This window comes from Chiloscyllium plagiosum, unplaced genomic scaffold (genome assembly GCF_037043375.1).
Source record: "Chiloscyllium plagiosum isolate Xiang-an unplaced genomic scaffold, Cpla_swu_hap1 HiC_scaffold_7, whole genome shotgun sequence".
NCBI classification, from domain to species: Eukaryota; Metazoa; Chordata; class Chondrichthyes; order Orectolobiformes; family Hemiscylliidae; genus Chiloscyllium; species Chiloscyllium plagiosum.
The window spans coordinates 110,005,884-110,031,027 of record NW_028270145.1 but is presented as its reverse complement, the minus strand read 5'-3'; the positions used below and the strand labels follow the sequence as shown (position 1 = coordinate 110,031,027).

At 43.8% G+C, this 25,144-nt stretch overlaps 1 protein-coding gene across 1 annotated transcript in view; it reads left to right on the top strand.

Moving 5' to 3' along the window:
* The window catches only part of LOC122551807 (indian hedgehog protein-like), an 81,868-nt gene that overhangs the window by 25,172 nt on the left and 31,552 nt on the right, over positions 1-25,144 (top strand). The gene's annotated exons all lie outside the window — the stretch shown is intronic.

Sequence of the window (25,144 nt, the reverse complement as noted above, 5' to 3'; positions counted from 1 at the left end):
CTCTATCCCATGCCTCCTGACTTTCCGCATAAGCCTACCATGGGGAACCTTATCAAATACCTTACTAAAATCCATGTATACTACATCCACTGCTCTACCCTCATCCACATGCTTGGTCACCTCCTCAAAAAATTCAATAAGACTTGTAAGGCAAGACCTACCTTTAACAAATCCGTGCTGGCTGTCCCTAATCAAGCAGTGTCTTTCCAGATACTCATAAATCCTATCCCTCAGTACCCTTACCATTATTTTGCCTACCACCTTTCAGTTTGGATGCTGTAGGTTCAAATCCCTCAGCTCATGCTTCCATTGCCAAAGGGATTGAAACAAAAGCAGGAGTTGCTGGGGAATCTCAGCAGGTCAAGCAGCATCTGTGGAGAGAAAGAAAAATTAATGTTTCAAGTCCACTGTGGTTTTTGTTTGTAATTGGAAGGAACGTTGCCCTGTCTAAAGCAATATTGTTTGATAAGATGCTAAAAAATGGACTCTGTCATTCCTCTGAGGTCACCATTTAAATCAGTACTGGGAGGTGATGGCCTACTGGTATTTTTGCTAGACGATTAATCTAGAGACCCAAATCATCATCTAGGGACTTTGTTCAAATCCCACCACAGCAGATAGTGCAGTTTCAGTTCAATGAAAACCTGGAATTAAAACTCTGATGAAGATGATGTAATCATTGCTGATTGCCAGGAAAAAATATGGTCACTAATGTCCTTTTGGAAAGAAAGCTGCCATCCTTACCTGGTCTGGCCTACATGTGACTCCAGACCCATAGCAATTTGGTCGATTCTCAACTGTCCTCTGGGCAATAAATGTTGGCCTGGTCCAGCAATGCCCTCCTCCTATGAGTGAATAAAAATAATCCATGCCACGGTTGTGATGAAGTGGAGGGAAGTTCTTGTGAATGAATTGACTGGTATTTATCCTTGTGTCAACTGTGGCACCTTTCAAGATACTGCCCCAGTCAGTGATGACCACATCCCGAGAAATAATTTTAAAACATACTATATAAATCCAAAGATGTGTAGGTTAGGTGAATTGGCTATGCTAAATTGCCCATAGTGTAGGTCATTAGTCAGGGGTAAAGATAGGGTAGGGGAATGGGTCTGGGTGGGTTGCTCTTCGGAAGGCCGGTATCGACTTGTTGGGCCAAAGGGCCTGTTTCCTTACTGTAGGGATTCTAATTCTAAAAAAAAGGAAGTCTTTTCTCTTTTCAGGTAACATAAAAACAGATGATTGGTTGTATTGTTGTTTGCTGCATAAATGTTCGTTGCCAGGTTTCACAATACCGTGCTGTGTACCATATTGGGGCAGAATGGTGGCTCAGTGGTTAGCACTGCTGCCTCACAGCACCAGGGACCCAGCTGCAATTCCAGCCTTGGGCGACTGTCTGTGTGGATTTTGCACATTCTCCCCATGTCTGTGTAGGTTTCCTCCGGATGCTCCGGTTTCATCCCACAATCCAAAGATGGGCAGGTTAGGTGAATTGGCTCTGCTAAATTGCCCATAGTGTAGGTTATTAGGGTAAATTTAGGGTAGGGGAATGTGTCTGGGTGGGTTACTCTTCGGAGGGTCCGTATGGACTTGTTGGGCCGAAGGGCCTTTTACAGATTAGTGAGCCTTTCGAAGCTAGAATTGGAGATGCCGGTGTTGGTCTGAGGTGTACAAAGTTAAAGATCACACAACACCAGGTTATAGTCCAACAGGTTTAATTGGAAGTACTAGCTTTCGGAGCGACACTCCTTCATCAGGTGGTTGTGCTGAAGGGGCAGTGCTCTGAAAGCTAGTGCTTCCAATTAAACCTGTTGGACTATAACCTGGTGTTGTGTTATTTTTAACTTTGGGAACCGGCTCCTTAAAAGGTGTTGGCAACAGAGTCTTCGAATCATTTTTAAGGCAGAGGCTGATGGATTTTTATTAAGCAAGTGAGTAAAAGGTTATCAGGGGATAGGTGGGAATGTGGAATAATCAGATCAGCCACAATCTGATCTTCAAGTCTCATATGTTTGTTTTTTTGAATTACCCAGGAGCTTGGGGAGCATTTGGTTAGAGTCGTCGAGTCGTAGAGCTGTACGGCACGGAAACAAACCCTTTGGGCCAACTCGAGCATGCTGACCAGATATCCTAAATTAATGCAGTCCCATTTGCCAGCATTTGGCCCACATCCCTCTAAACCCTTCCTGCTCATATACCCACTTTTAGATGTTGTAATTGGAAGAGCCTCCATCACTTCTGGCAGCTCATTCCATACAATCACCACCCTCTGTGTTGAGAAGTTGCCCTTACATCCTTTTATATCTTTCCCATCTCACTTTAAACCTATGCCCTCTAGTTTTGGACACTCTATTTACCCTGTCCATGTCCCTCATGATCTTATAAACCCCATTGCTTTCTTCATTGTAACACTTCAGCCAATCAGCCTACTAAACCAACCAATCAGCACCCTTTTCTCTTGTAGTATACGTTGTTGCGATCATTTGGAATTTGTCATTCTTGCATTTGTCCTGACGAGTGCAAGAGGAAAGCTCCAGCAATGTCAAGAGTCAAAAGTAGCTTTATTTGTCATTTCTACCATATAAAACTGATATAGTAAAAACGAGACAGTGTTCCTCTAGGACCGAGGGTGCTACATGGACAGCACAAACTACACAATCGTACACAGAGCGGCAGAAAGTGCATATGAAGTGCAAAACACACAAGACAGCGCAGTAATTCCTGACACATCAAGACAATAGGCACAGTGGTGGACAAATTATAGTGTAATAAAAGAATGATAATTAATAAAACATTTTTCTAACAGCAATTCAAAGCCGTGCAAAGAGTTTCAGATGGAATAGAGTCTGATCATACTGTGATAAGGAGCCTGGTAGCTCAGGGGGAGAAACTGTTGCACAGTCTGGCCTTGAGGGACCGAATGCTCCATTATCTTCTGCCAGATGGTAGGAGGGAGAAGAGTTTGAATGAGGGGTATGTGGTGTCTTTCACAATGCTCTTAGCCTTTCGGATGCAGCGTATGGTGTAAGTGTCTGTAATGGAGGGAAACAGGATTCAAGTACTATGTCATGTTAGTACAGCCTCAGGGCTCTCACGTAGAAGAGTAGTTGCTGGCAGGTCTCTGCTCTCTCACTAAGCGACTGTTCTGATGAGTCTGGCGGATAGGGAGTGCTGGTAGCACACAGAGTGGAGCAATGGATGGAAATTCTTCAGTAACCTCATAGAAACTAAAGTTGGGAAAGAAAATCAGATTCCCCAATTGTGAGCCAGTGTCGGAAGAGAGATCAGATAAGAGCAGACCTAGAACTGAATTGAGACGGAGCTTTTTCACCCAGTGGGTTGTTAATCCCTATCCAGTGAAGTAGTTGATGCTACTTCAGTAAATGTTCTTAAAGCTAACATAGATTTTTTTTGACAATAAAGGAATTAAGGGTGATGGTGAGAAGGTGGGTAAGTGGAGCTGAGGCCACGAATTATTGAATGGCGGAGCGGACTCAAAGGGCCAAATGACCTACTCCTGCTCCTAGTTCTTATGTGCTTATGATTCAAAGCACCAGAAAGGAACCCCTCAGAATCAGTGAATGGTCAGACATGGACGACAGCCATGTTTATGATTGCCTTCTACTAGAGCAATTCTACTAACCTGCTCCACCCTGCCACACCTCAACCCAGGCTTTTTCCATTAGCCCTGAAATGTGATTCCCCCATCTGGTTTCTTACTCTTTTACAAAAGCTATGGTGAATCTTCCTCCCTCTCAGATAGTGCATTCCACAATCTGACCAACCACTGTGTTAAAAAAAACTTCTTTTTCTCTCATTGGCTGTTTTGCCAATCACCCTAAAATCCGTGTCATCACACTCTTGTTCATTTAGTTTGGGGAGCAATCTGTCTCTTGCTTGCTTTCTCTCTCTACTGTATCCAGACCACGCCATCAAATCTCCCCTGAATGTTAATTTTGCCGAGGAGATCCAGACTACTGTGGGCAGTTTTGGTGACCTTATTTAAAGACGAATAACATTTCATTACAGCCAGTTTAGAAAAGATTCAGGAGGATGATCCCCGGTATGGAGGGACTGTCATATGGGCAATGATTAAACAAGTTAAGACTCTGCTCACTAGAATTTTGAATAAAGACAGGTGTTCGCATTCAAACATAATAGGATTCTGATTGGAGTAGACAGAGAAAATACTGAAAGGATGTTTCCTCCTCATTGGGAGAGTCTAGGACCAGAGGGCTTAATATCAGAATTAAAGGGTGTCAATTTGATGAGGAGGACTTTCTTTTATCCAAGGGCATGTGTCTTTGGAATTCCTTGCCACAAAGAGCTGTGGGGACGCAGTCCTCATGTATATTTAAGACTGAGATAGATAGATTCTTGATCAGTCAGGACATCAAGGGCTACAAGGTAACGGCAGGAATGTGGACGTGTGGAGTGTCGGATCAGCCATAATCCTAATGAATGCTGGAGAAGGCTCGAGGGGCCGAATGGCCTACTCCTGTTCCTATTTCTTATGATCTTATGGAGATCAGCCCCATATTCTCCAAGCTATCTTCGTAAAATAACATCCCTGCCACCATTCTTCTCGGGATTTTTGAATCCCTTTGCTAAAGCATTCACACCCTTGTGAGATGCAACGGACAGAGAGATAGCAGCTCACACATTTCTGTGATGCTGTCTGACCCGTTTGCAGAGTTGTGGCCGCGTCCTGCTTTAGAGTGAGATGGAGATCAGGCGTGATTGGCAGTGAATTCACAAGGGACCACAGACTGACAGGAGAGTGTGGATGAAGGAAATGTTACAGCCCAAAGGAATGATAATTAAATGTTCGAAAAATAGTCACAGTATTAGAGAGGTCCACTGCAGAGAAAAAAAAACCTTCAGCCCATTGAGTCTGTGCTGGTTAAAAATAAACTACCTAACTACTGCATGCAGTTCTGGTCACCTTACCATAGAAAGGATATTAATAAACTCGAAGGAGTGCAGAAAAGATTTACCAGGATGATACTGGACTGGAAGGTTTGTGTTGTAAGGAGATATTGGAGACTGAGGAGTGCCCTTACAGAGGTTTATAAAATCATGAGAGGCATAGGTGAGGTAGATAGCAGACAGCTCTTTCCCATGGTAGGGGAGTCTAAAATTAGAGGGAATAAAGTGAGAAGGGAGAGATACAAAAGTGTCCAGAGGGCAATGTTTTCACACAGAGGGTGGTGAGTGTCTGGCTGCCAGAGGTAATGGTGGAAGTGAGTATAATTTTGTCATTTAAGAAACATTTGGACGGGTACATGGATCGGATAGGCATGGAGTGCTATGGACCAAATGCAGGCTATGGACCAAATGCAGGGACCAGTTGAAATTGTGAAAACTGCATGGCATGGGCAAGATGGGCTGAAGGGCCTGTTTCTGAGCTGTAAACTCTAAATGACTCTTAACTATTCTAATCCCATTTCCCAGCATTTGGCCTGTAGCCTTAAATTCCTTGGCATCGCAAATGCACATCTAAATACTCCTTAAATGTTCGAAGGCAGTGAAGTCCAGATTTCCACTGCCCTCTGGGTTGGAAAGCTTTCCCCATGTCCCCTCTAAAGCTTCTTCCCCTTATCTTGAAAGTACTTACACTGGCTGGGAGTTGATTACAGGCTGTAGTCTAAGCGAAGGGTTTGGGCTAAGTATGAGCTACAGCCTGGAATCTAATCGAGGTGTCCATCTGTTTTATTTATAGAATAACGGATACCTGTGAGTGAATTACAGGCAGGAATCTAATTGATGGCTTCTGATGGTCTCTGTGGTGCACGGTTCAGTAGGATACATTTGACGTTGTGTTTTGCTCATGTTTTGCTCTCAGATTTCCATCCCCATAGTTTTGTGCCTGGCGATTTCCACCTTGCTCATTTCCTCACACAAAATCAGGCTAAAGGTGTGCTGTCGAACAATGTTGTGACCCCCATAGGTCCCTCGGCCCTGCTTGGGGATGTGAAAAGTGCTATACAAATGCAAGTCTGGCTTTCTTTTGCAGTGGCTGCGGGCAATCTGCGCAAAGGCCCCAGTGAAATTGATAAGATTTTACCACGGATCTGCAGAATAACATTGCCAAAGAGCACTGGGTGGGGTGGAGGTGATGGTTGGTGGGGCAAGAGGTAGGTAGGGCAATAGGGGATTGTGTGTCGGTGGGGAAGGTGGTGAGGGCAGTTGTTACACGGCACAGCAGACAAACTAGACAGGAGGCAGAGAGAGAAATACGGAAATGTTGCCCAAAGATTCAGAGTTTGAACAAAGGGACCTCAAACCAGTTGCTGTAAGTCACAGAATCCCAGGATTATTACGGTACAGGTGGAGGCCACACCAGGTCTATTACCCAGTGCTGATCTCCTGCCTTTTACCCAAATCTCTGCACAAATGACCACCTACTGCCCTCTCAAATGCCCTTTACACTGACGGAGCAACATTGACTTGTTCTGAGTATCTCGGTGCTACTCAGTAGTGTCAGCCTGGGTTGCATGTTTCAGACCCAGTGGCAAGAATTCTGCCATCTGAGCCATGGTTGACAACTAGAAAGTGACATCTCGGAGGAAGAGCCTGGAGTAGCAACAGCCAACGATGCATTGACTGAACGTGCCATAGAGTAAAGCAACCAGCAAAGTAGCATTCTGGGTGAACAAAACACTGCAGCAGTCGCCTGCTCATTGAGAAAGAGGCACCTTAATTTGATTTCAATGTTGGCAAGACATCCTGTCCTGGTGCTCCTGAATTCCAACACACATTTGCAAGAAACATACCACCTGTGTTAGGAACCCGAATTAAAGAGAGTCAGTTTGTAAAAAAAAAACCTTTGTGCTGCTGTTCTGTTTAATCATCAATTTCGTCACCTCAGCCTAAACAAAAACAAATGCGGCATATTTTAGCAAAGACATGCATTTAATGTTGCAAGCGATTAGACTCGGAGACAATACTGATGTCCCAAGGAGACATTGGTGAGAGGGATGTTAACCATTAAGGTGCCACAGGCTCATTTACTGATCCAAGTCTCTAGTTCCTTTCCTGGCCAGCCTGGACTGTAATAAAAGCAAGATATTGTAGATGCTGGAATCTTTACTTTTTAATTATACATTCACAGGCATCAATGGTTGGGCCAGCATTTATTGCCCATCCCTAGCTGCCCTTTAGAAGCTTGTGATTGCTGTTTTCATGAACCACTGCAGTCCACTTGGTGGAGGTGAAAAAACTGAAGGTGCTGGAGAAACTTTAGCTGAAAAATGTATTACTGGAAAAACGCAGCAGGTCAGGCAGCATCCAAGGAGCAGGAGAATCGACGTTTCGGGCATAAGCCCTTCTTTGGGGCTTATGCCCGAAACGTCGATTCTCCTGCTCCTTGGATGCTGCCTGGCTTGTTGCGCTTTTCCAGCAACACATTTCTCAGATCTGATCTCCAGCATCTGCAGTCCTCACTTTCTCCTAGCTGGAGAAACTTTGGCAGCATCTGTGAGACAGAAACAGATTTTGAATCCGATATGGCTCTGCTTCAGAACTGAAGGGGAGCTTCCCTCTTTTGGAAGCAAGTGATTTTGTTTTATGTTATCCACTTGTGGGACATGTGCATTACTAGCATTTACTGCCAGTCCTAGTTGCTGAATACACGTTCTTATATTTTAAATGGGGGCAAAGCAAGTCTTGGGGGCTAATTTTAACCAGTTAAACCCCTACTTTATTTTAGAATGTTATGGTACCTGTAACATGATCATGGAAGGAGAAAGGCAATTAAAGAGCTTGAAAACATTTTTTTTGTCATAAGTCAGGTACAAAGGTAAGGAGTCAAGATGAGTAATAGAAAATAACAATCTGGTGGGTCAGGAGATAGAACAGCTAGTGCAATTGAAGTAGCAATGTGTGTCACAAGAATTTAGGTCAGAAGGCACACGACACCAGGTTCCGAAAGCTTGTGATTTCAAATAACCTGTTGGACTATAACCTGGTGTCGTGTGACTTCTGACCTTGTCTGCCCCAGTCCAACACCAGCGCCTCCACATTATGGCAAATAGTTAAGCACGAGAGCCGAAACTGTAGGAGCTGCCATTCAATAAGTTCATGGTGGACCTGATAATCCTCAACTCCACTTTCCTGCCTTTTCCCCTTGATTTCCTTCCTGATTAAAAATCCACCTTTTTCAGCTAAAAGGTCAAAGGATATGGGAAGAAATGGGGAGCAGGCGACTGAGTAGGTTTTTTTTTTGCTGATTCACGGGATGAGGGCATTGCTGGCCAAGCCAGCAATTATTGCCCGTCCCTAATTGCCCAGAGAGTCAGCCGCATTGCTGTGGCTCTGGAGTCACATGTAGTTGGATTGGGTAAAGATGGCAGATTCCTTCCCTAAAGGATGATCAGCCATGATTATACAGGATGGTAGAACAGATCTGAAGGGCTGTATGGCCTACTCCTATTTTCTATATTTTCTAAATTAACCTATTTTTCCTAATCAACCTGTTCAGAGATATTGTTACACACCTCTGGAGAAGGTGTGGTTTGAACCCACAGTCTCCTGGTTCAGGGCAAAAGACATTACCACTGTACCACAGAGGGCCCATTATTCTATATTTCATGTTTATTTATGTGTTTCAAGTCAATCTCCACTCATCTTTCTAAACCCCAGGGAATTTAGGCTTGTTCTATAAAAAGAAGGCAATCTCCTCATTAAGGACAATCTCCTCACAACTGAGTGAACCCTCCGTCAGAAACAAGTCTCTGATATCATTCCTTTGCTGCTCTGTTGAATGTTTCACTCTGATGAAGGTGCTGTTTGACTGCAAAGTTGTACCGCTGTTCAGACTGTCACAAGGCCTGAGTTTAAAGAACTGACTAACCCAATCAATCTTTGCTCCTGCACCAGACTGACCAACAAACAGAGGACAGAGTTGGGATAAGGGGGAATTTTCGGGATGGCAACCTGTAACTAGAGGTGTGCTACAGGGCTCAGTGTGCTTTTGATTCATTTTGTGGGATGTGGGTGTCGCTGGCTGGGCCACCATTTATTGCCCGTCCCTAGTTGGAGAAGATGGAGGTGAGCTGCCTTCTTGAACCGCTGCAGTCCACCTGCTGTGGGTAGACTCACAATGCCCTTAGGGAGGGATTTCCAGGTTTTTGACCCAGTGACACTGAAGGAACAGGGATATATTTCCAAGTCAGGATGGTTGGAGGGAAACTTGAAGGTGGGGGTGTTCCCATGTATCTGTAGTGCTTGTCCGTCCAGATGGGTTTGGAAGGTGCTGTCTAAGGACCTTTGGTGAATTTCTGCAGTGCATCTTGCAAATAATGTGTGCTGTTGCTACTGAGTGTCAGTGGTGGAAGGAGTGGATGCTTGTGGGTGTGCTGCCAATCAAACGAGCTGCTTTGTCCTGGATGGTTGCAAGTTTCCTGAGTGTTGTTGGGGCTGCACTCATAGAGTCATAGAGTCATAGAGGTGTACAGCATGGAAACAGACCCTTCGGTCCAACCTGTCCAAGCCGACCAGATATGCCAACCCAATCTAGTCCCACCTGCCAGCACCCGGCCCATATCCCTCCAAACCCTTTCTATTCATATACCCATCAAAATGCCTCTTAAATGTTGCAATTGTACCAGCCTCCATCAATTCCTCTGGCAGTTCATTCCATACCCGTACCACCCTCTGTGTGAAAGCGTTGCCCCGTAGGTCTCTTTTATATCTTTCCCCTCTCAGCCTAAACCTATGCCCTCTAGTTCTGGACTCCCCGACCCCAGGGAAAAGACTTTGCCTATTTATCCTATCCATGCCCCTCATGATTTTATAAACCTCTATAAGGTCACCCCTCAGCCTCCGACGCGCGAGGGAAAACAGCCCCAGCCTGTTCAGCCTCTCCCTATAGCTCAAATCGTCCAACCCTGGCAACATCCTTGTAAATCTTTTCTGAGCCCTTTCACGTTTCACAACATCTTTCCAACAGGAAGGGGACCGGAATTGACCTCTCAATTCCTGTACTCAATACTCTGACCAATAAAGGGAAGCATACCAAAACCTATCTACCTGCGATTCCACTTTCAAGGAGCTATGAACCTGCACTCCAAGGTCTCTTTGTTCAGCAACACTCTCTAGGACCTTACCATTAAGTGTATAAGTCGTACTAAGGTTTGCTTTCCCAAAATGCAGCACCTCACATTTATCTGAATTAAACTCCATCTGCCACTTCTCAGCCCAATGGCCCATCTGGTCACGATCCTGTTGTCATCGAGGTAACCCTCTTCGCTGTCCACTACACCTCAAATTTTGGTGTCATCTGCAAACTTACTAACTGTACCTCTTGTGCTTGCATCCAAATCATTTATGTAAATGACAAAAAGTAGAGGATCCAGCACCGATCCTTGTGGCACTCCACTGGTCACGGGCCTCCAGTCTGAAAAACAACCCTTCACCACCAGCCTCTGTCTTCTACCTTTGAGCCAGTTCTGTATCCAAATGGCTAGTTCTCCCTGTATTCCGTGAGATCTAACCTTGCTAATCAGTCTCCCATTGGAAACCTTGTCGAACGCCTTACTGAAGTCCATATAGATCACATCGACTGCTCTGCCCTCATCAATCCTCTTTGTTACTTCCTCAAAAAACTCAATCAAGTTTGTGAGACATGATTTCTCATGCACAAAACCATGTTGACTATCCCTAATCAGTCCTTGCCTTTCCAAACACATGTACATCCTGTCCCTCAGGATTCCCTCCAACAACTTGCCCACCACCGAGGTCAGGCTCACTGGTCTATAGTTCCCTGGCTTGTCTTTACCACCTCTCTTAAACAGTGGCACCACGTTAGCCAACCTGCAGTCTTCTGGCACCTCACCTGTGGCTATTGATGGTACAAATATCTCAATAAGAGGCCCAGCAATCATTTCTCTAGCTTCCCACTCATGACACTTCTATCACACTCCTAACTTGTTCCTTGTCAATGGTGACAGGCTATAGGGATACTTTACCCTCACTGCAATATTTCTAGCTTCTGTCTTGTTTTCGTAGCTATTGTTATTTATGTGACATGTCCCATTGAGTTTTTGGTTGATGCTAATTTCCAGGATGTTGATAGTGGGGGACTCAATAATGGTAACACCATGGAATGTCAAGGGTGGGTGGTTAGATTGTCTCTTACTGGTGATGGTCATTGCCTGGTATTTGTCTGGTGCGAATATTACTTGCCACTTGTCAACCTGAACCTGGATATTGTCTAGATCTTGTTGTCTTTGAACATGGACTGCTTCAGTATCTGAGGTGTCATGAAAGGTGCTGAACATTGTGCAATCATCAACAGATATCTGGGTCACAATTAGTTACAACATTCGGTCCCAGGGCTGTTGATGTCAATGACACTGGCTTGCTATTCAAGTGCATTAACAGGGCACACACTGTATTAGAAACTACATTTATATAACACCTTTCACAACCTCAGATCATTCCCTTTCCAGGCAATTAAGTAATTTTGAAGTATAATTTTAATGTTGTAGGAAGCCAGACTCCCGAGACAGTAATGATCATTTTGTGTTGATTGAGAGGGGTATATGTCTAAGCATAGCTTTTAGAAGTTAGAAATTTGCATTGGAGCAAATTCTTGAAACAGCACATTGAACAGGAAGTATCAGATCAAAAAAGCCTCTAGCAAAGATAAAGTCACCATTGTCTTACCAGACCATAGGGCTTTTTGTGCATTAGAAATAGCTGGTTGTAGTTTTACCTGAAGGTTACCATGCCTTGGGCGAGGGGAGAAGGTGAGAAGGAGAGACCTTCACGGTAATCTCAGCCAGTGCTAGAATTGGCCCCATATCATTAGTGTTACTCCATATTGTAACCCAGCTGTTCAGTAGGGTACATGGAGCCTAAGTGCACAGATTACAGTACGCGTGTAGATGGAGTATGTGGTACCTGAGGTAGCAAAGGATTTATATAGCTCACCTTGAAAGATCTTGTGAAAAGCTTTGACCTGAATGGATTTTGTTCCTCAATCAATGTTGTTGGAATGCACTCCACGTCAGTCCTGGCTAAAGTACAAGAGACAGAATAGCCATTCACAGCCTTTATCGGTCCCTCCCTTAAATAGGTTTGTGCTGGCACATACATCAAAAAGCCAAGTGTAAATGACTTCACTATCAGTGACACCATCAAGGTATATTTTTAACACTTCTAATCAGAAAGGTTATATTATGACGATTGCAGACTTTGTTAACCCTCTTGCAACCACGTCATATTTTTTATGGTTGCCTCTGCTCATACACATTGTTTACCACGTATTCCATTTGATTTGATTTATTATTGCCACATGTACTGAGATACAGTGAAAAGTATTGTTTTGCATGCTATACAGGAAAATCATACCTTAGAAAGGTACATCAGGATAATAGAAAAGAATGCAGCATACAGTGTCACAGCTACAGAGAAGGTGCAGAGAAAGATCAACTCTAATATATGAGAGATCCATTCATAAGTCTGATAACAGCGGGGAAGAAGCTGTTCTTGAATCTGTTGGGACATGTTTTCAAACTATTGTATCTTCTGCCCGATGGAAGAGGTTGGAGGAGAGTATAACTGGTGTGGGAGGGGTCTTCGATGAAGTTGGCTGCTTTCCCAAGGAAGTGGGAAGTGTAACCGTAGTCAATGGAAGGAAGGCTGGTTTTCATGATGCACTGTATGGAATGAGCTATCAGAGGAAGTGGTTAGAGGCTGATACAATTACAACATTTAAAAGGCATCTGGTTGGGCGCAGGAGCAGAAGGGTTTAGAGGGATAAATGCTGGCAAATGGGACTGGATTAATTCAGGATATCTAGTCAGCATGGGCAAGTGGACCAAAGGATCTGTTTCTGTGCCATACATCTCTGTGACTTTATGACTCTGACTGGAGAAGGTTGACAGGAGGCAATAAGATGTTCAAAATCATGGAGGGCTCTGGGTAGAGTAGGTAAACAAGATTGTTTCCAGGGATGGGAAGCATGGGAGACTGCGATTGAAGACTGCGCGTGGGTGCTGCCAGGGAATGTTCTAGAGGCAGCAGGAGGAGATTGGAGGTGGCAACGCCAGCAGCAATGATGGCATCAGGGCCCAACTCAGGAAGAGCGAGCAGTGAAGGACCTCCTCCCGGTATCTGCGCAGGGCGTTGAGAACAGGCAGCTGAGATGTCCTGGAGAGTGAGCTTGAGGCCTGAGCAAGTACTCATCAAAGATTGTAGAACCTTTAACTTTATTTCTTTATTTTTCTAGCTTATATCAATAAGGACTTTAATGTTAGCTATTACCTTATTTCTTTATTTTTGTACTTATTCTATGAAGGTCTGTAATGCTTAACTTTTTAACTTTGCTTCTTTTGCTACTTTGTACCTAAGGTTTTTGTACCTGGGTACCTTTGTACCTAAAATGGCACTGTAGACACTTTTCGCTGTACTCCTGTACTTCTGTACTAGAGTACATGTGACAATAAAATCAAATCTAAATCTAAAGCATTGACAACAAGAGAGCACAGAGCTAAAATAATTGGTTTTATTACTCCATGAGATGTGTGTGTCACTGGCAAAACTAGAATTTGTTGCTGATCCCTAATTGTTCCTGAACTGAGTGCTTGCTGGGCCATTTCAGAGAGTGGTTAAGCAGTGACTGTGTTGGGGAGGTGATGGCCTATGATATTATTGTCAGACTAAAAATCACACAACACCAGGTTTTAGTCCAACAGGTTTAATTGGAAGCACTAGCTTTCCAAGCGCTGCTCCTTCATCAGGTGGTTGTGATGAAGGAGCGTCGCTCCGAAAGCTAGTGCTTCCAATTAAACCTGTTGGACTATAACCTGGTGTTGTGTGATTTTTAGCTTTGTACACCCCAGTCCAACACCGGCATCTCCAAATCATTGTCAGACTATTTATCTAAGTTAGAAGTCACACGACACCAGGTTAGAATTCAATAGATTTATTTGAAATCACACACTTTTTGAGCGCTGCCCCTTCACCAGGTGACTTCTGGAACCTCCACATTATAGTTCTTTGTGCAGTTAGGGATGGGTACTGGTCTAGCAAGTGACATCTGCGTCCTGTGAATGGATGAGAATGCAAACATTGCTGTGGGTCTGGAGTCACATGTAGACATGGCAAGGACAGCAGATTTCCTTCCCTAAAAGACACTAGTGAACCAGACGAGTTTTTACAACAGGCAGTGGTAACGTGATAGTCACACTCTTAATATCACTTTATTCATCGATTTAAATTTACATTTAAGTTCCATCAGATACCATAGTAGGCATCGAACCCTGACTCCAGACATTAGCTGGTCTTCTCGATTACTAGTCCAGCGGAAATACCGCTATGAAATGAAAGGTTAGGATCAGGAATGCATCGCCTGAGAATGTGCAAAAGTTAATTGAGACACTTAGGAGGAAATTGGATTATTATCTGTAAAGGAAGAAAGCTCCGTGCTTCAGGAGGAATTGGAAAGTGAGGTAAATTGTTCCTACAGAAAGTCAGCATGGGCATGATGGGCTGAATGGTCTCCTTCTGTGCTGGAACAGTTTTGTCATTCTATGAACAACAGGAGGAGCGGCATTGAGTAACGATTGCCAGTCTGTGACTTCCTCACAATATCTTCACTTTACCTTCCCTGAGTTGAAGCTGCCTTATCTCTTATCACGGTGATCCAAATCAATAGCTTGTCCAACAAAACTACATTGTGAAATGAAACATAAAACTTTGGAAATACACAATCGATGACTCAGCAGCTACTACAGAAAGGGTACGTCAACAGTTTGTGCATAGACCATTAATCTGAACTCAGTTCTGATGAGGAATCTCAGTTTGGAACATTAATCTGTCTTTGTATCAGATGTTCCTAGAAAGAGAGAAATAGCATGTAGTTATTCCATTTTCACAACCTCAGCTTATTCCAAGTCACTTCTGAGCCAGTGTTAACGATGATCGCTGCAACAAGGCAGTCAGTGTGTGCACAGCAAGATCCCACAAATACCAGCACATGTTTTGACCAGTTATTTTAGTTATAGGATCAAAATATTGTCCAGGGCCCAAAAGAAAACCACCCCTTCCTTCTTCAAAATATTATGATGTGGCTGTGCCCCTAGACATTAGCTGGTCTTCTCGATTACTAGTCCAACGGAAATGCCACTATGAAACAAGAGGTTAGGATTGGGAATGCCTCGCCTGAGAATATGGAAAAGTTAATTGAGACATTTAGGAGGAAATTGATTATTATCTGTAAAGGAAGAAAGCTCCGTGCTTCAGGAGGAAGTTGGAGAGTGAGGTAAATTGGACTGGAGTTGACAGAGTCAGAAGTCGCACAATGCCAGGTTATAGCCCAACAGGTTTATTTAAAATCACAAGCTTTTGGAGTGCTGCCTCATCATCGGGTGAAGTGCAGGGAGGTGCACAGGCACAGAATGCAGTAAAACTCACACTATTTGTACCTATCTGTTGACACACTTAATTACGTGGAATTATCTTGCCATTATCTCTCTGCCTTTTTATTGTGTGCCCGTGCGCCTCTCTCCTCTTCACCTGATGAAGGAGCAGCGCTCCGAAAGCTTGTGATTTTAAAGAAACCTCTTAGACTGTACCTGGTGTCGTGTGACTTCAGATTTCAAAATATTACAGTGGGAACATTCATTTCTCTCTCAGAGGGCCTTGGTATACTATTCTATCTGAGAGACAGCACCTTCAACAATCCAGCACTCCCTCAATGCTGCTGGAGGAATGCTAGCCCTGGGTTAAGTCTCTGGAATGGGAAGACTAGTACTGACTTCAAACTGACGGGGCAGCATTTGACTCTGAATAGACTCATGGAAAATATCAATAAATAGGACAACAATCTGCAGTAGGAAGCAACTTAGCTATGAGCATTCCATCAAAGCACTATCCAACTAAGCACCACCGGTCTACTGAAAGGTCATTTCAAATGCTGTAAATATCAGGAAAGATTTGAAGAAAAAAGTTCCATTGTTTGGTGAGGAATGCTTGGGGGCACCCACTCATCATTTTCTTCGCAATAAACAAGTTAGTTACAATGTGCTGCAACATGATTTATACCAGAGACAGGAAACATTTGCTAAGCAGTATTTGAAAAAAAAACTGAGGTCTTTATAAGCCTTTATAGATTTGGGGTGACACAGTGGTTCAGTGGTTAGCACTGATTCCTCACAGCACCAGGGACCCAGGTTCGATTCCAATCTCGGGCAACCGTCTGTGTGGAGTTTACACATTCTCCCCCTGTCTGTGTGGGTTTGCTCCGGTTTCCTCCCACAATCCAAAGATGTGCAGATTGGGTGAATTGGCCATGCTAAATTGTTCATAGTGTTCAGGGTTGTGTAGGTTAGGTGCATTAGCCAGAGGTCGGTGTGGACTTGTTGGGCCCAAATGGCCTGTTTCCACGCTGTAGGGATTCAATGATGATGATAGGATCACAAGTTCCACCCTTTGAAGATACCCAACATGTGGACTGCAACGGTTCAAGAAGGCAGTGCTCAAGGGCCAACTAGGGATGGGCAATCAATGCTGGCCTAGCCAGAGGCTCCATGTCCCATGAACAAATGGAAAAAAAACTCTCTATATGTCAAGGGCTTGCATTTAAATAGCACCATTAACACAATAAGATGTCTCAATGTGCTTCATGGGAGTAATTATCAATTCAACGCTGAGGCATGAAAGAAGGTTTTAAGGCAGATGATGAGAAACCTGGTAAAAGAGGTAGTTTTAAGAAGTGGCTTAAAGGAGGAGAATTAGAGAGATAATGAAGCAGAGCATTTTTAAAGATAAGGCATAATGCAGATGCTGGAGATTAGAGTCAAGAGTGTGGTGTTGGAAAAGCACAGCACAATAGAGAAAAAGACATTTAAACCTGCAAGGGAATCTGAAAATAACTGAAGCTGAGGAATTTACTGAATTTAATGGAGAACATAATGGGATACAACACAGACTGAAATCTTCACATCCAATGGTTGTCACCCTCAGGAATCAAAAACAAAATAAATTACAGATGCAACATTCAAGGGTTTCTTATAATCAAAAAATAAACCTCTGGACTGAAAATGCCAATCCATCATTTAACACAGGAAGGAAGGAGGGAGAATTCAGGAAACTACAGATCTGTCAGTCAGTTTCATTTTAGATGTATGGAACTTATCCTTAGGAAACATTATTGGTCAGAGTATTGAGTACAGGAGTTGGGAGGTCACGTTGCGGCTGTACAGGGCATGGTTAGGCCATGTTTGGAATATTGCGTGCAATTCTGGTCTCCTTCCTATTGGAAGGATGTTGTGAAACTTGAAAGGGTTTGGAAAAGATTTACAAGTATGTTGCCAGGGTTGGAGGATTTGAGCAATAGGGAGAGACTGAACAGGCTGGGGCTGTTTTTCCTGGAGTCTTGGAGGCTGAGGGGTGACCTTATAAAAGTTTATAAAATCATGAGGGCATGGATAGGATAAATAAGCAAGGTCTTTTCCCCAGGATGGTTTAGGGTGAGAAGGGAAATATATAAAAGGGACCTAAGGGGCAACTTTTCATGCAGAGGGTGGTACGTGTATGGGATGAGCTGCCAGAGGAGGTGGTGGAGGCTGGTACAATTACAGCATTAAAAGACGTCTGGATGGGTATATGACTAGGAAGGGTTTGGAGGGATATGGGCTGGGTGCTGGCAGGTAGGACTAGATTGGGTTGGGATATCTGGTCGGCAAGAACGAGTTGGGCTGAAGGGTCTGTTTCCGTGCTGTACATCTCTATGACTCTATGACTCTATGAGGTCAGACAGCATCCGAGGAGCAGGAAAATCGATGTTTCGGGCAAAAGCCCTTCATCAGGAATCAGGATGTGAATATTTTCAAAGATATTACCAAAGCTCCTACCAATGAAGGCACAACTACTAATGATGGAAAGAAGGAACTCTGGGATTTACAAGCGATATAGTTCACATGGAATATAGGGAGAACTAGCCATTTGGATACAAAATTGGCTCAAGGCTAGGAGCAGAGGGTGGTGGGAGAGGGTTACTTTTCAGACTGGAGGCCTGTGACCAGCAGTGTGCCGCAAGGATTGGTGCTGGGTCCACTGCTTTTCATCATTTATATAAATGATTTGGATGTGAATATAGGAGATATGGTTAGTAAATTTGCAGATGACACCTAAATTGGAGATGTGGTGAACAGCAAAGAAGTAAAATGGTACCTTGATCAGATGGGCCAATAGACCGAGGAATGGCAAATGGAGTTTAATTTAGATAAATGTGAGGTATTACATTTCAGTAGGACAGATCAAGGCAACACTTAAATACTTAATGATAGGTTTTGGGAATGTTGCCGAACAAAGAGAATTTGGAGTGCAGGTTCACAGTTTCTTGAAAGTGGAATCGCAGGTGGACATTGTAGTGAAGAAGGTGTTTGGTATGCTTGCCTTTATTGGTCAGTGCACTGAGTATAGGAGTTGGTGGGGGGGTCATGTTGAGGCTGGGACTAGACTTATTTAGGATATCTGGTTGGCATGGACAAATTGGATTGTTTCCATGCTGTAGATCTCTATGACTCACTAACTCTAAGCACCTCCAATTAAAGGTGTTCAGAGATCTCAGAGCACTGCAGAGATAGAAAGGGCCAAAAGCCACTGATGGCATTTGAAAACGAGGGTGTGAATTTTACGCTAAGTAAACTATAGCCCGCTTTACCTTTGCCTTTCATGGGTAAGACCAGAAAGAGAGGCGACCAATATTAAATGGTTCCCCAAAGAATCCAATAGAGAATTCAGATGAAACTTTACCAGAGAGTGGTGAAAATGTAGAACTTGCTCTAACAGAGGGTGGTTGAGGTAAACAGTACAGACACATTTAAGGGGAAATTGGATACACATGAAAGAAAGAGAGATAGGAATTGAGGCTGAAATGAGAAAGAATGGGAAGAGACTCAAACTCAGCGTGATTCCTGGCCTGGACTGGTTTTCTTGATGAATAGTTTGTGAAATAACTCCACAGAGGCTGGTATCCCATCACCAGGTCACCCTCTTTATTTACAAATGCATGGTGCAAAACACTGACCCAGCTAGCTCAGAGCCTGCTCCTAGACTGAACAGAACCCCTGACGCTCCTGTTTATATTATTATAAAAAATTACAAAACAGTTTACAAAAAAAATTTAACATTTACAGCTGTACACAAGAGATAGCAATTTTACAAGGGAGAGGAGCAACAAAGCCATGCCCCAAACCCTACTGTTCAACCAGTTTACAGGAAAATGAGGACAACCTCAAATCCCAGTTTCAAATAAGGACAGCGACAATGACATTTGTACATGAGACAATCCTGTTACATACAAATGTTGCAGACAATACAGACCCAGCAAGCCCCCGTCCCTCCCACCTTCCGGCCACTCTAAGGCAGCCTGCCCCTACGCACCTTCCGGCTCTCGGTCCACCCCATGCCCCTTCCAGTTCTCGGTCCGCCCTGACACACCTTTCGACCACCTCTAGGACAGCCCACCCCGGTACCCGCCCAGGATGACAGCGCTGAGGACAGCTACCGCCTTCCTGCTCTCAGTCTGCCCCTACGTACCATTGGGCTCTCACCCAACCCAATGCCCCATCCGGCCAGTGGGCTACCCTGATACACCTACGCTCCTGTTTATATCTGTCAGCCAGGGCTCCATGATTGGACTAGATTAACAGTCCCAATTAGGGAACTCATATTCCCGGCGGTCCACCCGGCTGACCTCATTCCAATCACAACATCGTGCATGGTAAATTCTAAACAATTGTATAACACTAGCCACAATTTGTTCAGGGCAAAGGAAACCATAAGAGACTTTGGGCTCTGCCCTCAGCAAGACAAACTGAACACACAATCTGACCCCTCATCATTAGCTCTAGACTATGATAGTTGCATTTGAAAGAAAACTCAATAAGTGCATTGGTTCCTAATTCTTCAGTGAAGTGCCCATGAACATTGTGGGTAAGGGTACCGAGGGTTACGGGTTAAAGGCAGGAAGGTGGAGTTGAGGATTATCAGATCAACTACAATCTCATTGAATGGTGGAGCAGATTCAACGGGCTGAATGGCTTACATCTGTTCCTACATTTGTTCCTCTATTTTATGGTCATCATCTTAATCTTAATTAGTATCCCTCTGTAGGGTTTTTTCTATACTAGAATTTAATTCGTTTTGTCCAATCGGACACATGCGTATATTCTGAAGATATTGATTCTGAACAAGTTTTTCCTTTGAATAAGAGTTGATCTTTGTCAAAATGGTTCAAGTGCTTTCCTCTGCCGGCCAATCTTCGGGTCAAATTCCAGATTGATTGTTCCAAGTCCCACTGTAATCCTAATAAATGGCAGTCGGCAGCAAAGGCAAAATTGGGATATCATCACTGCATTCAGCTAAATCTTTCATTCAGCATGAATCTTCCTCTAACTAACAGATAAGCTGACATCTTGTGCAGTTTGGTTTTATTACCTACATTGATTTGATTTGATATATTGTAGTCACATGTACCTAAGTATAGTGAAAAGTTTTGTTTTGCGAGCAGTGCAGGCAGATCATAGCAAAAAAGATCATAGGGATCATAGGGTGCTTTGACAGAGTGAGGCATACAAAGTCAATTTTTACAGACTTAGAATTAAGGTTTAAAAGTGTGGAGAGGTTGTAAGAAATGTGGGAATAAGATCTGCTGTAGAGAGCTTGCTAAGAGTCGCCCAGTGTCAGTGCCATCTTGAATCAGGCTGCGAGTGTGAGTTAATAACAGCACAGCGAGAGGTAAGGGCGTATCTGAGACAGCAGAATGCAAATGGGGCAATAGGTATGGCTCCTTAAATAGTGAAATCAAAGGATTGAGAAAGAGGGTGAGGGAGTTCAGAAATGGAAGCCAGGTTGCAGTGGGTGAAGGCAAACATCAAATCAAGAGTAGAAAGTGAAATTAATAGGTGGAGAGAGCTAGGATTCAGAAACAGAGCAAAAAGAGAGAGAAAGGAAAGTTAAGCAACAAGTGATGGAACAGAGAACATAGAACATAGAACATAGAACATAGAAGAATACAGCGCAGTACAGGCCCTTTGGCCCTCGATGTTGCACCGATCCAAGCCCACCTAACCTATACTAACCCACTATCCTCCATATACCTATCCAATGCCCGCTTAAATGCCCATAAAGAGGGAGAGTCCACCACTGCTACTGGCAGGGCATTCCATGAACTTACGACTCGCTGAGTGAAGAACCTACCCCTAACTTCAGTCCTATATCTACCCCCCCTTAATTTAAAGCTATGCCCCCTTGTAATACCCGACTCCATACGCGGGAAAAGGTTCACACTGTCAACCCTATCTAACCCCCTAATCATCTTGTACACCTCAATCAAGTCACCCCTAAACCTTCTTTTCTCTAATGAAAACAGCCCCAAGTGTCTCAGTCTTTCCTCATACGATCTTCCTTCCATACCAGGCAACATCCTGGTAAACCTCCTCTGCACCCGTTCCAGTGCCTCCACATCCTTCCTATAGTATGGCGACCAAAACTGCACACAATATTCCAGATTCGGCCGCACCAGAGTCTTATACAACTGCAACCTAGGCTCCATGCTTAGAAGGACAAGGGCAGCAGACGTATGGGAACACCATTACTTACAATTGGATGTTGCTGGCTGGGCAACTATTTGTTGCCATTGAGAAGTAGGTGGTCAGCTGCCTTCTTGAACCACTGCAGTCTGTGTTCTGTGGGTAAACTCATCATGTTATTTGGGAGAGACTTGCAGGATCTTGACTCAGAGATAGTGAAGGAATGGCGATATATTTCCAAGTCAGGATGGTGAGTGGCTTGGAGTAAAAATGCAGTCGGTGGTGTTCCCATATATCTGCTGCTCTTGTCCTTCTGGATGGAAATGAATGTGGATTTGAAACAGGATTGGGGGGATACTGTAGTGCATCTTGTGGATGGTACACACTGCTGTCACTCAGCATCAGTGATGGAGTGAGTGGATGGGGTGCCAATCAAGTGGGCTGCTTTGTCCTGAATAGTGTTAACTTTCTTGAGTGTTGTTGGAGCTGCACCCATCCAGGCAAGTGGGGAGTATTCCATCACACTCCTGACTTGTGCCTTGTGGATGGTGGTCAGGAACTGGCCAGTCAGGAGAAAAGTTAGTTGCTACAGTATTCCCAGTCTTTGACCTGTTCACATAACCACAGTATTTATATGGTAAATCCAGTTCAGTTTCTGATCAATGGTAACCTCTAGTAGGCAAATGTTACTTACCACATTTTTGCCCAAGCCTGCCTTGTTACATTTAGACATGAACTGCTTCCATGTTTGAGGAGTTATGAATGATGCTGAACATTGTGCAACCATCAGCAAACACCCCCACTTCTGCCCTTATGCTGGAGGGAAGGTCATTGATAAAGCAGCTGAAGGTGGTTGGGCCTAGGACACTACCCTGAGGAGCTCCTGCAGAGATGTCCTGGAGCTGAGAAGACTGTCCTTCAGAAACCACAACCATCTTCCAATGTGCCAGGTATGACCCAACCACTGGAGAGTTTTCCTCCTTATACCCATTGATTCCAGTATTGCCAGGGCCTCCTGATGCCACACTCATTCAAAGGCAGCCTTGATGTCAAGGGCTGTCACACTCACCTCACCTCTAGAATTCAGCTCTTTTGTCCATATGTCAACCAAGATTTTAATGAAGTCAGGAGCTGAGTGGCCCTGGTGGAACCCAAACTGGGTGTCACTGAGCTGATTATTGCTGAGCAGGTGCTGCTTGATAACGCTGTTGATGACACCTTCCACCACTTTACTGATGATCGAGAGCTGTCTGATTGGGCGGTAACTGGCTGAGTTGTATTTGTCCTGTTTTTCTGTGGACAGGACATACCTAGTCAATTTTCCACATTGTCGGGTAGATGTCAGTGTTGTAACTTGGTTGGGGGAGCATCAGGTTCTGGAGCACGAGTCTTCAGCTCTTTTGTCAGAATGCTGTCAAGACCTGTGGCTGGTTGCAAATCCGTGTCGCCAACTATTTCTCAGGATATCACGTGGAGTGATTTGAATTGGCTGAAAAACTGATAGCTGTGATGCTGGGGACCTCCTAAGGTTGTGTATGGTGTTATGTAAATGCAACCTCTTCCTGTGGTATTCCTTCTCCTGGGCAGTGACACCTTTGTTCAAACAGGACCAACAGGATGTCAGGGGAACATTCCAGGGTACCCTTCCACACAAAAAATTCTGGATTACAGCATCTTTCATTCTATGAAACTAATTTTGTTCCAGAAATGCAACATGAAGTCATCCGGCAGAAAACATCTTGTACTTTTCAAATCAAATATTTATAACATTATACATATTTTATAAGAACAGTAAATTACAGGTCAGCACAAGTCCTGCTGTGGATGTTGCAAACTGTAATGGGTTTTTCTCTAAACCCTGACCAGCTTCCATTGGTTTCTACCAGATTGTGTCTGTATTTAAATTCTCAGCAGCGTTAAAGAAGGAGGGAAAATGGGATTAGATTAGGCTGGGACATCTGGTCAGCATGGACGAGTTGGACCGAAGGGTCTGTTTCCGTGCTGTACATCTCTATGACTCTATGACTACAGATACTAACCGATGAGGAGCTGTCAATATATGCTAGCTGATTCTTAGCTCGTTGGCTAGGCTCTTCCCTCAACCTAAGACTCATAATGGACTGAATATGTCTTTAAAAATTGCCCCTTTTCCGTCCCAAAGTGGAGTTACTTCCAGTGTCCTACCATCATGTCTTTTCCAACCAACGTCATTGAAAATTATGAGGAGGCAATGGCTTAGATTTATTATTGCTAGACCGGTAATCCAGGGACCCGCTGAGCTTTTCCAGCAATTTCTGCTTTTGTTTTGGACTTAGATAATGGTCTGGGGACCTGGGTTCCAATCCTGCTACAGCAAATGGTGAATATTGAATTCAATAAAGAGTCTAATGATAATAAAACCATTGCCAGTTGCCATGGGGAGAGAAGAAGACATTTTGATTTGATTTAAGCTTTATTGTCATGAGTACTCAAGTACAAGAGTACAGTGGAACCTGTACAATGTCCTGTCACGTATGGCGCCATTTTAGGTACAAAGGTACCTAGGTACGAAACGTAAATGCAAAGTAGTAAGATAGAGAAACAATATTAAAAATAAGCATTAACATTGTTCTTAGTATAAACAGAAAATAAAGAAATAAAGCTGAAAGTTGCCTTTTAGGGAAGGAAACTGCCATCCTTCCCCAGTCAGGTCTACATGTGACTCCAGACCCACAGTAATGTGGGTAACTCTTATCCACACTCTGGCCTAGCCAGTGACATCCACTTGAATGAATAAAAAAGACAATTATCTGGTTGTCATCATCATATTGGTGTGTCTGCGGAAGCTTGCTGTCTCCAAATTGGGTGCATGACTCCCTTATATGGGCTGGCATGGTGGCTCAGTGGTTAGCACCACTGCCTCACAGTGCCAGGGACCCAAGTTCAATTCCAGCCTCAGGCGACTGCATGTGTGGAGTTTACACATTCTCCTCGATCTGCTTGGGTTTCCTCCCACACTCTAAAGATTAGGGAGGATTGGCTATGCTGAATTGCCCCATAATGTCGAGGGATGTGCAGACTAACTGGGTTAACCATGGGTAATGCAAGAGTATAGGGTAGGAGAGTGGGTGTTGGTGGGATTCTCTTCAGAAGTTTGGTGTGGACGTGATGGGCTGAATGGCCTGCTTCCACACTGTAGAGATTCTATGATATTTCAACAGCAATTGACTGTAATACTCTTTGAAGTTGTGAAAGGCTATATATAAATACAAATCTAGGGCTGTTGTAGTACTGTCCCTACCTCTGGGTCAGAAAGTCTGTGTTCAAGCTTACCTGTACCAGGCTAATATGTGTTGATTCTAAATGTTTACAAATGGAAGTCGTTATTGATGTTAGTTAATAATACGATGGTTTCAAGGTATGGCTGTTTCTTTCAGCTATAATGAGAATGATGTGGTAAATTCAGAAAAGGACGTTTAGTAAAATCCAGATCTGATGAATGGTATTAATCTCATACAAATCTTAATTAATACACAACAACAGGTGGCTATTCATTCCATTGCTCACTTGTCTCATTCCTTGGGTGAGGGTGTTATCTATGAAGGTTGAGCCTGCCCCCA